The sequence below is a fragment of the Rattus norvegicus genome, chromosome 14 (genome assembly GCF_036323735.1).
Source record: "Rattus norvegicus strain BN/NHsdMcwi chromosome 14, GRCr8, whole genome shotgun sequence".
NCBI lineage: Eukaryota > Metazoa > Chordata > Mammalia > Rodentia > Muridae > Rattus > Rattus norvegicus.
Window position 1 is genome coordinate 8,422,957 of NC_086032.1, and position 16,673 is coordinate 8,439,629.

Below are 16,673 nucleotides of genomic sequence, written 5' to 3' on the forward strand. Positions count from 1 at the left end.
TCAAGGGAGGCTCCTTTCTCTGTGATAACTCCAGCTTGTGTCAAGTTGACACACAAAACCAGCCAGGACAAGGGACAAGCCAGTAGGCGGGACTCCTGCATGGTTTCTGCATCAGTTCCTACTCTGAGTTCCTGTCCTGACGTCCCTCAGTGACGGACTGTGACCTGACTGCTGTAATTCCTTTCCTCCTTAAGTTGCTCTCGGTCTCTGTATTACCACAGCAATAGAAATCCTAGTTAAGACAGCCTTTTCACAACAGATCCAGCGATTGTGATTATCTCCCTTAACATAGAATGATCCAGTAGTCTCTTTCTGTGTTAGTTTCATTAAAACACCATAAACCTCAAAATATGAAGTACCCGCAAATGGGAGGAAAAGATAGGGAAGCCCAGAGATCTGTTAATTGGTCTTTCCATATCTTTAATTACACAAGGCACTTCAGTTTGAAAATCGATGCCATAAAATTTAAAATGTTTAATAAATATTCATACAGCAGTCACAGAACCATCCCTGTGTACATCCATGCAGTATAGACAGAGCGCTGTCATTTCCTGCCCCTAGGCCAGTTTCTCTCAGGTAGGAAATAGAAATCATGTCTCTGAGAGACTCTGAAATAAGGGCAACATTATCACCCAAGATTCCTGCCACAGCCAGAAACTAAATGCTAAAAACACTGAACAGATTACAAGGAAATAAGAAGTTTCCGTACAGCGAAGTTAACCATCACCAGGTTGCAGAGACAGCTCCAGGGCAGGAGAAAATCCTTGCTAACTCAACACCAGACAGAGAGTTTCCAGAATATAATGAATTAAAAAAAATCATTCAGTCAATAAGTGGACTACTGGACTGGACAGACAGTTCTCAAAAGGAAAAATACAAACAGCCAAAAAATATTTGAAGCAGTGCTCAACACCCATAGCCACTAGGGAAACTCAAAAGGATACTTTTTTGATACTTTATCTCAGTCCAGTCAGAATGGGCGCTGCCAAGAAAAGGGGATAACCACGATGATGTGAATGGGGGGACAGAAGAGCCCTTATTCATGGTGGGTGGGGGTGTAAATGTGTGTAGCCAAAACAAAACCCAACCATGTGACCTAGCTATGCCATTCTTGGGTATAAACCCAGAGGACTTTAAGTCAGCATACCACAGAGGAAATTGCACTTCTATAGTCGTATTTACTGCCTCTCCATTCATAACAGCCAGGAAATGGAACCATGTGATGTAAATGTCTACCGATAGGTGGAGAGATAGAGACCGACACATACACAGGGGACCTTATGCAGCCATGAAGAAAAACAAAATCACGATTTTCAGCAAAGTGGATGCACCGGGATTATTATGTTAACCAAACTAAGCCAGGCATAGAAAGACTAGTCTGACGTTTCCTCTCAGACACGGAACCTGAAATTAAAGCGATATAATTCAAAGATATTTTACAGACCCTGTCACTCATCATTATGAAATATGCCAAACCAGGTGTTACCCAAGTTATGTCAGGGTTTCTATGCGTATGCTGAATTTTCCGACTACCACGTATCGGCTCCCTACATATATGTTAACACGTGTCAGAGCAATGAAGTTAACGATATTCCGTGTTCCACAAACTGAGCGGTGGTGAACACAAGTTCTCTTCAACCACGTAGCTGTCATTATAGATAAACAGATCTATGGATTAGATTTCACTCCATTAATTCAAGTCAGTCAATTCAATTTTCATCGAATGTCTCTTATGGCAAATGCTGCTGGAACCATGGTACCTGCTGGGATGTGGGAACGAACTGAAGAGGTACATTCCCTGTTCTCTGTGAACTTCACGGCCCAGTTAGAGAGCACAGCGATGGTTGAGCCAGGCTTCCAACCTCAGTGCCAGAGCTGAGAAAAGCCACCAGGAAGCCTGGAACATTGGGCAAAGGCATAAGACAAAATTCGAAACATTTATTCAAGAAGAGGACTGACTCTTAAGGACTGGTGGGAGCCTGCGGCATTCCAGTTTCTCTAGCACCTGGGTTCTATGAGAGAAGAACGAGCTGTGAGAATGTCTGCACAGTGTAGGTTTGATTTGGAGCGAGCACGTGTGGAGAGAAACCGTTATAAACAGCAATAGTCACAGTGGCAATCAGGAAAGATCAGCTTCGGGGCTAGGATGAAGTTGTGGTTGGGACAAAGTGGCATAGAAGGAGAATAAGAGGTAGGCTGAGGGAGTGTGGCGGCTACAGTGAACTGTGCTGGGCTCCCGAGCGACTTGGAGGAGTGTGCACGTGTAGACAGTGTGGGGATGCTTGAGAGACGATAAAGCTATGCCCTTGTCTCCCCAGGATGTGCTGGAAACTGAATGTTTCTCCCTCACTCTCTTTCCCTCCCTTAGGCAGAGCCATACAGTCTTGGCTCAAACCTCTGAAGCACAGCTCTTGGGTGTCAATTAAAATGGACCAATTGACAAACGGCCCTCAGAAAGAGAGGCTGAAGGGTAAAAATAAGAATAAAGATGACAAATAGCAACCTTGGCAGAGGCATTAGCCTGCAGAGACAGGCTGTCAGTGCTGTCTGTCAGCACACAGACAACCGTTTGTCAGGGAGGCCTGGAATCTAGGTGGCTGCGTTATGTGGAATGATTTGTTTTCAACCAAGAAATTATGCGAACGTTATGATGAGTTATATACGCTTTAGAGGAACCACTAAGAAAAGTAACTAAAAGTATAAAGACAAGAACAAAAACAACAACAACAACAACGCACTTAAAATATTTACTGACTATAAACGAAATTTGTAGACGCTGCATAGACAAGGGCAGGTGATATAACTCAGCAGTACACTGTGTGTGTGTGTGTGTGTGTGTGTGTGTGTGTGTGTGTGTGTGTGTGTGTGTCTGTCACGTGCAAGGTTTCTAGGTTTCATAGAAATGGAAGGAAAAGAAACCCCGCATAGAACAAAATAATCTGAGGGACAAAACCAGCAGGATGGTAGCCATGCAACAGCCACATCCGTGATTGCACTGATGGTAGCCCCTCGGTAGCCCCTCAGTAGCCGCATCCGAGATTGCGCTGGGCACAGTGGGCTAAATGGTCCATTCGAAAATAGTTCCGGCAGGCTGGTGGTGGCAAACCAGATTCCAATGTGCACCGTGTACCTTTCGGTTTGAAAATATAATAGCCCATTTAAATGCAAGCGTAGGAAAAGACGTTATTTTGAGTGGAAAAATAAGACTGGTGAGATCAGAAAAAGTATTGGAGAAAAGAAGTCAGTGAGAAAGGAGACGGTTTACAAGGCTAAAGTGTTTGGATTCCAGGAGAAAACAGTAAGCAATGACATAGAACAAAACCCCGGTGATAAAAAATACTGGAAGCAAAGCAGGAAAGCTAAAATGAGAGACAGGCAACATAGTAATAAGGATAAATTAATCGTCACATTAAAACATTCATTTTATTATGTTTACTTATTAAGGGGAAAGAGCGTGTAGAAGTCAATTCTCTCTCTCCTTCCACCATGCGGATCCCAGGGGGTCAAGCGCAGGTTGTCATGGCAACAGGCATGGGTGGAGCTCCACCATCACACTTTTAGTGTGGATGGAACAAGATGAGGGGGAGCAGCAAAGCTTCAGAAAACTTTGACATATCAGCCAAACTGACTGAACTGGTGTCTTAAGGACGCTCTACCAACAAGATGCATGTTTCTCCCATGTTTTTCCCAGGTACACATACGGTTCCCAATGTGACTAAATGGGTTCTAAGGACAGATGTTCTAATCAGAAAAATGAAACTAGAAATCAACAGACACCCAAAATTAGAAATCTAGAAACCCACACAGATAGCACCGGGGTTACAAAAAGAGTCATCAACCCTTGGCAGAAAAGCTGCTACCGTTGATGGTGATTGACACAGGGATCTACAAGAGAGAGAGTGAGAGACTCAGCCATGAGTGGGACATTTTTTTTTATTAACTTGAGTGTTTCTTATTTACATTTCGAGTGTTATTCCCTTTCCCGGTTTCCGGGCAAACATCCCCCTAATCCCGCCCCCTCCCCTTCTTTATCGGTGTTCCCCTCCCCATCCTCCCCCCATTGCCGCCCTCCCCCCAACAATCACGTTCACTGGGGGTTCAGTCTTAGCAGGACCAAGGGCTTCCCCTTCCTCTGGTGCTCTTACTAGAATATTCATTGCTACCTATGAGGTCAGAGTCCAGGGTCAGTCCATGTCTAGTCTTTAGGTAGTGGCTTAGTCCCTGGAAGCTCTGGTTGCTTGGCATTGTTGTTCATAAGGGGTCTCGAGCTCCTTCAAGCTCTTCAAGTTCTTTCTCTGATTCCTTCAACGGGGGTCCCATTCTCAGTTCAGTGGTTTGCTGCTGGCATTCGCCTCTGTATTTGCTGTATTCTGGCTGTGTCTCTCAGGAGCGATCTACATCCGGCTCCTGTTGGCCTGCCCTTCTTTGCTTCATCCATCTTGTCTAATTGGATGGCTGTATATGTATGGGCCACATGTGGGGCAGGCTCTGAATGGGTGTTCCTTCTGTGTCTGTTTTAATCTTTGCCTCTCTATTCCCTGCCACAGGTATTCTTATTCCCCTTTTAAAGAAGGAGTAAAGCATTCACATTTTGATCATCTGTCTTGAGTTTCATTTGTTCTAGGCATCTAGGGTAATTCAAGCATTTGGGCTAATAGCCACTTATCAATGAGTGCATACCATGTGTGTTTTTCTGTGATTGGGTTACCTCACTCAGGATGATATTTTCCAGTTCCAACCATTTGCCTATGAATTTCATAAAGTCATTGTTTTTGATAGCTGAGTAATATTCCATTGTGTAGATGTACCACATTTTCTGTATCCATTCCTCTGTTGAAGGGCATCTGGGTTCTTTCCAGCTTCTGGCTATTATAAATAAGGCTGCTATGAACATAGTGGAGCATGTGTCTTTTTTATATGTTGGGGCATCTTTTGGGTATATGCCCAAGAGAGGTATAGCTGGATCCTCAGGCAGTTCAATGTCCAATTTTCTGAGGAACCTCCAGACTGATTTCCAGAATGGTTGTACCAGTCTGCAATCATGAGTGGGACATTTTATCACATCCCTCCACTCATGGAGGGATCAATGAGAAAGAAGGAGAGGGGCATAGGAGTGTAAGAGCCAGAGACGGTGGATGATTTTAAGAAAAGAACATTTTTCAGACACAACAGGGCAGAGGTAGAAAGGAATGCACAGTGACTGTGACAGAATGCACAACCTGCCCAAACCAAGCAAAAAAACCCAGCACAAAGGAGAGAAAGTAGGTGTGAAGCCCCACCCATCACAAGAAGCTATTTGTAAATGATAGCTTCTAAGGAAAGGAGAAACCAATTTTCTTCAACTGAGCTGTTTTCAACCAAAAAATTAACACCGAGAATATCACTGATTGATACTGGGTCTAATCAATGGCATTGAATCAAAATGAGCAGAGGCCAAAGCCTCCGATGAGGTCTCACCAAAGGCTTTCGGAGGTGCCTCATACCAGGACTTTGGCAAGGAAATTTGTGACTTGATGTGTGGACCAGGAGTGTAGACGTATATTTGAGTGTATCTGGTCTGTAGTGGGGAAATCAAGGGCATGACTGCAGAGTTCAGGCAACTCAGCTGGCGGTGCTCTGACTACAGCATAGAAGGGGACAATCCTCTGTGGAAGACCAGCCAAGTAAAGTCTTGTGTTTGCCCTGGTCAGGTCTGAAGGGTCTCATCAGAGGTTAGCCTGGAGCCAGCCTACTCAGAAATGACTACAACTAATAGGGAATTTAACAAGATCACTGGATAAAAGATTGGGCTACCAAAAAATAAAAAAACAAAACAAAAACCAAACAAAACCACAAATGAATCAATCAACCAATCAACCAACCAACCCACCAACCAATCAACCAACCCACCAACCCACCAACCAATCCACCAACCAACCAACCCACCAATCAACCAACCAACCAACCAACCAACCAACCAACCCACCAACCAACCAACCAACCAACCAACCAACCAACCAAACCAACCCACCAACCAACCCACCAACCAACCAACCCACCAACCCACCAACCCACCAACCAACCAACCAACCAACCAACCCACCAACCAACCCACCAACCCACCAACCAAACCAACCCACCAACGAACCAACCAACCCACCAACCAACCAACCAACCAACCAACCCACCAACCAACCCACCAACCCACCAACCAACCCACCAACCCACCAACCAACCAACCCACCAACCAACCAACCCACCAACCATCCAACCAACCCACCAACCCACCAACCAACCAACCAACCCACCAACCAACCCACCAACCAACCAACCAACCCACAAACCAACCAACCCACCAACCAACCAACCCACCAACCAACCCACCAACCAACCCACCAATCCACCAACCAACCAACCAACCAACCAACCAACCAACCAACACACCAACCAACCAATCCACCAACCAACCAACCCCACCAATCAACCAACCCACCAACCAACCAAACAACCAACCAAACAACCAACCAAACAACCAACCCCACCAACCAATCAACCCACCAACCAACCAACCCCACCAACCAATCAACCAACCAACCAACCAAACAAACAACCCAGTATTTTTAGGTAATAGTAATGGACCCTCCAAAATAGAAATTGAGAGAGAGAGAGAGAGAGAGAGAGAGAGAGAGAGAGAGAGAGAAAACGAACAACCAAATCTGTTAAAAATAGCATCCAGGGTCACAGCAGAGAACCCACTACCCTCACTTTACTAACCCTGCCTAATTCCTAACTGCACTCTGAATGTTTATCTTACATTCACAGGTAGGTGTAGCTCTTACCACTCATCAAAGACTTAGTTTTATATAGCAATGAAAAGAAACCAACTCCGGCACATGCTATGCCAGGCAGAACCCAAATTATGCGAAGTGGAAGGCACTGAGCTCTGTCCTAGTTTGCTTTCTATTGCTGCCATAAAGCCAAAAGCAATGCGAGGAGGCAGGGGTTGTTTGGCTTACAGGTTCTTTTCAAAGTCAGGGCAGGAACTCAAGCAGGGCAGGAACCTGGAGGCAGGAGGTGAATGCAGAGGTCATGGAGGAATACTTCTTACTGCCTTACTCTCTATGGCTTGCTCACTCTACCGCTGACCTCCAGCGAAGCGGTGGCATCTCCACAGAGGGCTGGGCTCTCCCACATCCACAGTTAATCGAGAAAATGCCCTAGACAGGTGCCTATAGGCCAAGCCGATGGAGGAGATTCTCAGCTGGGGTTTCTTCCTTCCAGATGACTCTAGCTTGTATCACGTTGACAAAACCCAACCAGCCCAGATGAGCAGTTTTTGTGGCAATCTCCTTGTAGCGCATGCTCAGAAAAAGTAGTTTTGAGTTTTGAGAATGATTAGGATGTCCTGCTGCATTGGAGCTGGGTGAGGGATGGCCACGTAATGAGAAACATTAAAATTACTAGTAAAAACTTGAAAGAAGACAAGAGGAAAAAAAATGGGCATTGATTAGGTAAAGACACAGGACAGGAAGGACAGAGAGGCTCAGGGAAGATCACTTACACGCTCCGAGGCAAGAAAGAGCTTCATGAGTTTGAGGCAGTAAAGTATGTTCTCTGTCAGTGATGGCTAAAGCACAAACATGTGTGAAAAGGCTGAGGATGCCTGGTACTGTGTAAGGGCTGTGAGGACGCCTGGTACTGTGTAAGGGCTGTGAGGACGCCTGGTACTGTGTAAGGGCTGTGGAGGACGAATGCCTGGTACTGTGTAAGGTCTGTGAGGATGGATGCCTGGTACTTTGTAAGGGCTGTGAGGATGGATGCCTGGTACTGTGTAAGGGCTATGAGGATGGATGCCTGTTACTTTGTATGCTAGCTGGAAAAGGAAGGATACAAAGAAAAAGAGAAAAGGACAGGGATGCTGGGCAAGCAAGCTATGTCAGACCATGGGCTTTGTAAGTCAAATTAGGAAACTGGAATTTTAGTAACGACAGATCCTCAGTGGATAAGTATATTCAGAAATAACATGATCGCAGTGAATAATGAATAATATGCTTACAGTAAGTAAATTTGCTAAGAAAAGTTAAAAAGTGCCCGGGAAGGGGGACATGCAAGGGCTTGGAGGGAGGAAAGGATGGGGTGGTGGGGAATTACTTCATTATGTTTCTATTTCAAATTTTCTTTTTAAATTATAAGACCCTTCAGCAGAAAAGTCTAGAAGCGAGGTTGCTTGCGATCACAGCTTTAAGAGAAGAGGTCACTTGTTTCCATGGCGTGGGGTCAAGAGCCTCACACAGGTGGGTCTGTGCACTCCAGCCTGCCTAGTGTTGTTTATAAAGAGTGACGTGTTGGCTTTGCTGTTGGCTGTGGAGCCAAAACATAATTTTTGTATCTGAAGTTAAACTTTTACAATCCTGAAAGCCAAATTCCTAAATCTTCAAAAGAACTGAGAATCCAAAACTTTAAAGAATGCGATTCTTGGAAATACCTAGATGTGAAGGTCTAGAGAGGTGGAGATTGTACAGCCCTGGCTGAGGACCACACTTTTGCTCATGTGAGGTGGCTCATAACTAGTAACTCTGGCCAGGGGACTGGACGCCTCTGGTTTCCCTGGGCACCTGTTCTTCCATGCCTATACCATACATGACGCAAACACGTGCATAGTCAAGAACAATAAAAATAAATCTCAAGGAAAATATCTACATGCTCAACCTTGGTGATAGGGGACCATAATCGTGATCAATTACTTGATCTTAATCAATTACTTCTTTCTCTCTCAGTCTTTCTACATATGTAGAGTATATGTACACACACGATTCATTTTTAAAAAAAATGTCTTGAGAACTGTTTTAAATTGGGAGTTTAGAGTATGTTCCAAGTTTTTGATTCCTTAAGACTTAACGTTTCAAGTAATATTGGTGGATACTGGGTTTTTTCCCCTATTGGTAGATATTGGGGTTTTCATTTCAAAACTTTGTTTTATCTTTCATTGTGGATTTTAAGTCTAAAGTTTAATTATAAAAGAAAATGAAAATCGCCAACATAGCCAGGCTTAGCTGGAAGGGAAAGAGTTCTGCCCAGGTACAAGTTCTGGCAGGGAGCTAGAGACTTTCCTTGTCTTCAGACGCCCTGCTGGTAGGGAGCCACAGGGCTGACTGGCAGCTCTCCCAGTCAACCTCATTCTTGGCCCCATCTCGGCTCCTTTCTCACCTATGATCCCCCCATCTCTCCCGGGGAAAGGCAACCAGGCTGAATAAAAGCAACAGGGTGGTTGTGCGATGGGGACCAGTGGTTCCCAGACACTGGGTTAAGAGGCCACCAAATTGATTTCACTGGAGAGCAAATTCAGATCTGAACCCAGGTTTTCAGAGGTGAAGGACATCTATTGATTTTCGTCACAGTCAGTTTACAACTGAAATGATCACCATTTTAGCCGTGTCAGACTGCACAGATCTATTGGAAATGAGTCCCATTGCCCAGTGGAAGCTGTTTTTCTTTGGGCTGAATTCTATATTGTGCATCTTGGAGGGAATATAAAGTGATAGGGTGGTAAGCAGCAGCCAGGAAATTCTCTGGTGACCATTACTTACCTCCACAGGCAAGGGAGGCAGCCATGAGGGGACAAGCTGGTCTGTATCAAGAGCAACCGTCCCTGCAGGGACACACCCCTCAGCCACCACCAAGATATGGGGCCAACATAACTTTTGTAAGCCTCAAGCCCCCACTGTTGCTCCTGTTGAGGCCAGTGAGAAGAAAGAGCCTCTTAGTCCGTAAGGGACATTTCTTATAGGCTTGGGTTGGGGTATGGCTGGGGTTCTTGGCTTAACAACATTAAACAGACATCCAAAGTGAATCTACTTTTGCAGGACATTTAAAATAAATTCAAGATTCATTTATAGGAATTACCTTCTGATGGTTGTGCTTCCTCTTTAGGAAATACTAAGATAAAAAAAGGCCTTCCTGTCTCATTGTGTGTCTGGTGTTGACACTGGATGGTCTTAGTCTGGTTACCTAAGAAATGGTTTTTGAATCGTTTCCTAACAACTAAAAATTTAAAGTATCTAGAGACAGTGTTACCATTTAAATTAAAAATAAAAACAGAAACAATAGAATCTAAGTATTTCTTTCAAGAATTTGAGTTCTGGGGTTGGGGATTTAGCTCAGTGGTAGAGTGCTTGCCTAGCAAGCACAAGGCCCTGGGTTCAGTCCCCAGCTCTGAAAAAAAGAAAAAAAAAAGAAAAAAAAAGAATTTGAGTTCTGTTTTTGTGATGTTCCAATGATGATACACTGATAGAACATCTGGATACATTTTACCCAAGTGAAATGGGTAAAATGTATCTTCAGCCCATTGGGAGCTACAATGTGACAGCCACCAGGACACATTGTCCTCTTTATCTCTGTGGTCAATTTCATCCCTGATTCTTCCTCACACCCAGAGTTTGAGTCTGTTTATAAAACAGTGTTATTTGTGTACATATGCACATGCATGTGTAAGCATGAATGTGTGCTACATCAAATACATATGGTGTTACTGTCACTGAAACCACTGTACATGTGATGCCTGTATGTGGATAGGAAAAGCAAATGAAATAAATCTATCATCTTCCTTGTATCTATCTGAGACTCTTAGGCGATCTGGGTATTTTAATTTTCATGACAAGGATGTTATGTGTATTAATATTCCTGTTTTATTGATGAAGGCATGGAGGTTCAAATAGATATTGTCAAGGTAAGAAGTATATTCCCAGTCTAAATATTTTGGAAAATAAATCTCTGTTCTTCCCCAAATCATGAGACTTCCAGGAAGATCTCCAGGGAGGTTTTGGTACTTGATGTGGTCTAGCCCTGGCTGGTAGGATCTTTCTACCTAGCAAATCTTCTCATAGCTCACCACTGCCCATGTTCCAACATTACAACACTGTACAGAGGTATTGTGGAAAAAGTCTACAAAGGATTTTTTGTTTTAAATCCAAAGTTATAGTCTGTACTATCTTGTCAACAAGTCTGCTACTGGCTGTATATAAATTAAGACGAAGCCTAAAAGACAAACACATACAAAAGCTACGGAAGCTGAAAATCTCACAGATGGAGAGATGCCTGAATGGTTAAGGGCACTTACTGCCTTATCAGAGGACCTAGGTCAGGATTTCAGCACTCACACCGGGTGGCTCACTAAAAATCACCCATGGGATCTGAAGGGATCATCAAGGGGCTGGATCTGAAGACCCTCTCTGACTTTCATGGGCATCAACACACACATGTACATCCACATGTGCATAGGAGACACAGACACACAAATAAAATAGAAAATAAATCTTAGAAAAGACATCCCTGCCTGAAGTTGTATTTCATTCACTCTGCCCATCGCTGCTATAGTCACCACACATACCACCATCGCAGTGATGGCCCCACATGTAACAATCATGGCTGCTCCTTTCACCATACCGCCATCGCAGTGATGGTCCCATGTTTAAGAATAATGGTGATGGCCCTATCATATCTACAGGATGTGGTGTACACATCTATATTTTATAAAGTATGGCATGACAGATTGTGGACAGCCAGCTATTGTGGTGGGAGTCTTAATTCCAGCTCTAGGGTGGTAGAGGCAGTTTGATCTCTGTGAGTTCAAGGCCAGCTCAGTCTACAGAGTCAGTTCCAGGACAGCCAGAGCACATAATAAGGCTCTTCAAAACAAACACAGAGGGAAAACCCAAACAACACCCCCACCACTAAGATGTGGGCATGAAGAAAGGACGGTGAATGTGACGACCATGAAGAACTTAGCAAACAAGAACCTAGGTGACATATGGCATCCATCCCTACTGCTGCTAGTTTACAGTTGTGCTTTTGTTACCCTGGAGGGGTTGGAGGGAGGAACAGGAGGCACATAAGACTTAGAATAATTTTTCTACATGAGTAGAATCAAGAAAGAAAAGTGTCGAGAACTTGGCTGAAGGATAGGCTGATTACATCAGAAGGGTAGCTGCTGACACACTGGCCCTTCCTTAGATCAAAGTAAAGTCTCTGAGGTGACCACGTCATGGTCTCATAGGTCACACTACCTGAGGTCTTTGAGAGGAGGCCTAGGTCCTCTTAGTCTTAGTCAAAGTCTTAGTCAAAGTCTTAGTCTAGCCAAATGTGAACATCACCTGTGTAGTTCACTCATTTTGATCATTTCTTATACAGTGACTGCTCTGCCGGTTTGAAATCTATATGTTTAAAATGTTTACCCCTCAGGAAAGTTATGCAGAAAAACAAGGGATGTAGGGAAGAAAATGGAGCCGAGGAGGGTTGGGATGAAATGCAGTTAATAAGCAAGTGGTGTAGAATGCTAACAGTAGGTACACATGGGTGTGAGTAGCTGTGCTATGGCTGGAAAGACAGTTCAGTCACTGAGGCCTGGCATGCATGAGGACCCACGTTCCAGCCCCAGAACCCACTTAAGGTCAGGTCATGACAGTGTGCACTTGTATATCCCAGCACTCAGAAGATGGAGACAGTGGGCAGCCAGCTTCAGCCGAATCTGGGAGTTCCAAGGAGGAGCCCTAAGGCTAAAAATCAGTGCGAATGGCACCTGAGGGTCTATATTCATTGTTGACATCTGACCTCCACACCTATACCTGTGTGTTCATACCTCTACATACATACCCGTGCATTCATACCTCTACACACATACCCGTGCATTCATACCTCTACACACATACCCGTGAATTCATACCTCTACATACATACCTGTGTATTCATACATCTACATACATACCCGTGCATTCATACCTCTACACACATGTGTACCTGCATGTAAATGCCCTCCCACACACAAATGAAAAATTAGAAAACTGTAAGAAAAAGGAAGTTGCCATAATTTGCTGAAGGCAGCGTGATCTGGCATGGTTCTCTCTAGCTCTTTCCAATACCGTGGAAAGGATGGCACACCTGTAACTTGAAATTAGCCATGGCATGAACAGTCTCTTCCCAGAAGTCACACAATGCAACAAACCAAAGTGCCCGCACCCCAAGAGCCTGGCCATTGGAAATCCCTTCCTTATGTAGGCATTCTTTATAAAAATCACACCCTCTACCCCAAACTAAGTAAAAAAGTAAACAAACGTTTCTAGGAATGCTGGAATAGACTCATTTTCCCCTTTCAACAAGCTAAGGTTTGGGAAGTATAGGTTTTTCCCAGAAGCTTCCTGAGGGTGGGGACTATACTTGCTTGAGTCTGTATTGTGGTCTCTGCATGTAGCCAGAGATATGAAGGACAATGCATGTAGCCAGAGATATGAAGGACAATGCATGTAGCCAGAGATATGAAGGACAATGTATGCAGCTGGAGATATGAAGGGCAATAAATATTTGTTGAATAAATGGGTGCTTTCGTTTTAAAACATTTTCTGCTCCCCGTGTTCTGCCTCCACCTTCCATGAGTGAAAACAATGAAAAAGGCATGGTTAATATTCCGCATGAGGTTGCCATTAGCTCCTGTGGGGGGAAAGTATTTAACATACGGGAAGCAGAAGGTCCCAAATTAATCCCATCTTAACCTCAGAAAATGCATAAGGGAAGAAAATTCACATTACTGATTACACACGGGCACCTGACAGATAGAAACGAGATAATAAGTAGATATTGACTTCTGTTGAGGTGAACATCAAGATCTATTGACCTGAGAGGTAAATATTGACCGAGGTGAAGTCCAGGTCAATATTTGCTTCAAAGAACAGGAAATCTTAATGCCCACCAATATATAAAGGTTATATGTGAATTTTTACATACATTTTCCTGGCATAGCATTATGAAAGCTCCATAGGTTTCAGGCAAATGCACCGGAAATCTGTTTTGAAAGTAAAAGTTTTGTATAAATGGCAAAGATATCATGTCCTTTCTCCTCTGTTGCTAAGCCTGTAGTCGAGGGGAGCAGGGAAGACTTTGGTTGTGGCACAGCAAAGGTTATCAAGACCATAGTGAGTTCACACCATCCCTTAGGTGGGCACAACGGACATCTTACCAAAGCATCATGGCTACCAGCGACATTGGTGTCTCTCGACAGTCTTTGTTCATTACGCCTCAGTCTTTCTTCTGAAACAATAGATAGTGAATATCCATGGTATCCACGCAATCATTAGACTATAATTTATTTCCTGACTTTAAAAGGTTCTCTATCAAAGATGATTCCATATCAGTAAATCCTGCTAATTGTGAACCTCTAAGTGATGTTAGTGAAGGAGTGTGGAGGTTTTGAGGGAGTGAGACATCTTAATTATCTATCCTTTATTTCCGAGTTCCCTGGAGAAATCTTCGAACTTCTAGAAACTTCAAACTGTCTAGAACCTGATATTCAACAATTTCCAGTCTCTCTGAGTTGGTTCAGGCCACGCTGAGAGGGAGTGGCTTCCCCACAAAGCTGAGGGAGCCCATCACCTCCCAGAGGGCCACGGACCTCACTCAACCTGAAGGGAACATCATTTATTGCCTCGCTTCCCTTCCTATCCCCGGTCTTGCTTCTGCTTCTCTTAATTCTCAGACCAAGAAAGAAGATTAAAGGTCCCTAAGGTAGACAGAATGTCAATATTTTAGCAAGACACATGGTGTCCTGGCTCCCTTTCCGAAGTTCAGTTAAGTTCCATGAATTAGAGAGGATCCTAGACTCTTGAATTCTCCCCTATCATCCGTGGTAGATGCTAGCAGTGGGAAGGTGCTTGAAAGGGAAGGGCAAACACCAAATGAGCGCGTGAGTGAAAGCGATTTCCTCACTGTGCTCGACCCTCCACTACCTGAAGCCCCCACAGAAGCTCCGCGAAGACGGAGTCAGGAGCTCGCCACGATCTCAAGGTCCGGACTCGCGCCCCTCCCTCGTGAGGCAGTCTCTAATGTATGCATTGCCTGATTTCATACAGGCTGATTGCGTAGCGATTTATTCTGCAAGTACCAAGGAGAAGAGTCACCCCCGGACTAAATGTAAAATCTTTATTCTCACCAATGTCTAAATCATTGTTTTCTCGCGCCTGAGATCATGTGGCACACATTATTAATAGCTCTGGTCTCTCCACCACTTGACACGGCGCTCCAGCTGTCAGTCTGTTCCCTGGCTCGTATGATTCTTGCACTGGTGAAGTGCCAGGCCCGGGTCCAGCCCATCAGTCACTGTCACCCACCACCCAGTGATGAATAGCCTGGCCATCGCCGTGGCGAGGCCCGGGCTCTGATTCACAGACGCCTGACTTTTACCAACTCGAGCACACCAGCTGAGGCCTATCCGAGCTGAGGAAGGCCGCAGTGACCTGGAAATGGCCCCGCCTCCTCTCCCCAACTCTCCCTTGGTCCCTCCCTCCTCAGATTAGTTAAAAATGAAACAAATCCTAATGTGATCATGTCACTAATTATGCATTTAATTCAGTTATAAGGAGCTAATGGCTCCCTCAGTGACAGCTTTTACTGCTAAAAGGCAATTCGTTTCTGAAACGGAGAAATCTAATTACACAAAATGCTTCATCCTAATCCTTTCAAAGAATAATCTTATTTGTAGACATTAACATCCCAGATGCTGCTGCTGTTTGTCCATTATGACAGTGTTTGTCCTGAATAATGTATAAATAGCTCTTTCTGGACAGTTGCATGTCACTAAATCAATACAATTTGCTGCCTTCTGTTACATTAAGTCAGCCTGGGCAGGCTGGAGAAAATTAACCTTTTGTTTTCCTCCCCTCCCCCTTTCTCAAAGGGCCTTCAGAATTAGAAATGAGGGAAGCATCAGAGAGGCCTGGGGTGAGGATAAAGGAGACAGTGAGGAGAGGCAGGTATGAGGCACAGCTAGAGGAGGAGAGGGCTGGTGCAGGTGCCACCCACGGCCTGGACCACCAGTCATGGGAGGAGGAAGGTGGCTGACGTCTATGACGCTGGCTCGGAAATTCCTCCAAACATGGACTTGGATAGAGCGCCTCAAGCGTTGATCCGTCGTCTCGAGATTTCTTAATTCAGAGTGATGTTTTCTTTGCTATGGGGGGGGGGGGGGTTGGATGCAAAGTTCGCCGTTCTGGAGTTGGAGGCCTGCAACCATGGGCATCCCTGGCTTCAGGAGCCTTGTTCAGAATGCTGTTTATAAGAGCCTGGGGCACGCCATGTTTTGTGTAATGGGGGTAACAAAGGATCCACAAAGGGATAATTTCATCTGGTTCACACAACCCTGAACGGATGCCATGAGCCTCCCACCCTAAACTTGAGGAAATGGAGGTCGAAGGAGTTGTCCGTGTGACTGAGACTCTGCCTTCTGTCTCCTGGTTTCGTAGGGCGTCCTTCCATGGTGGTCTGTCAGCTGACAGAACACACAGGGACTCTGGCTGGTCAGGGAGCTCTCACAGCAGGTGTGCGGTAGAGCAGCTGCAGAACGCAGGGGCAGACACTCAAGTGCACATACATGTCTACGCAGTGTTCTCTGCCACCTCAAACGCAGGGAGATGAGTTTTATGTGTTGCGAGACTGTCAAAAGATTGTATTTGACATTCTGAATGCTGCATGCTCTCTTGGAAACATTAAATAAGGTTGAGGAAACATCTCTGCAAAGGGCAAGGAAGTTCTCCCACCTTTGTTTGTTGTACTGTCTCTGCTGCAACCACTCAGCCTGACAGTTGTAGGACAGATGTAGAGACAGTGACTGAATGACGACCATGGAGAGGTAACACCCTGTACAGTCCTAAAGA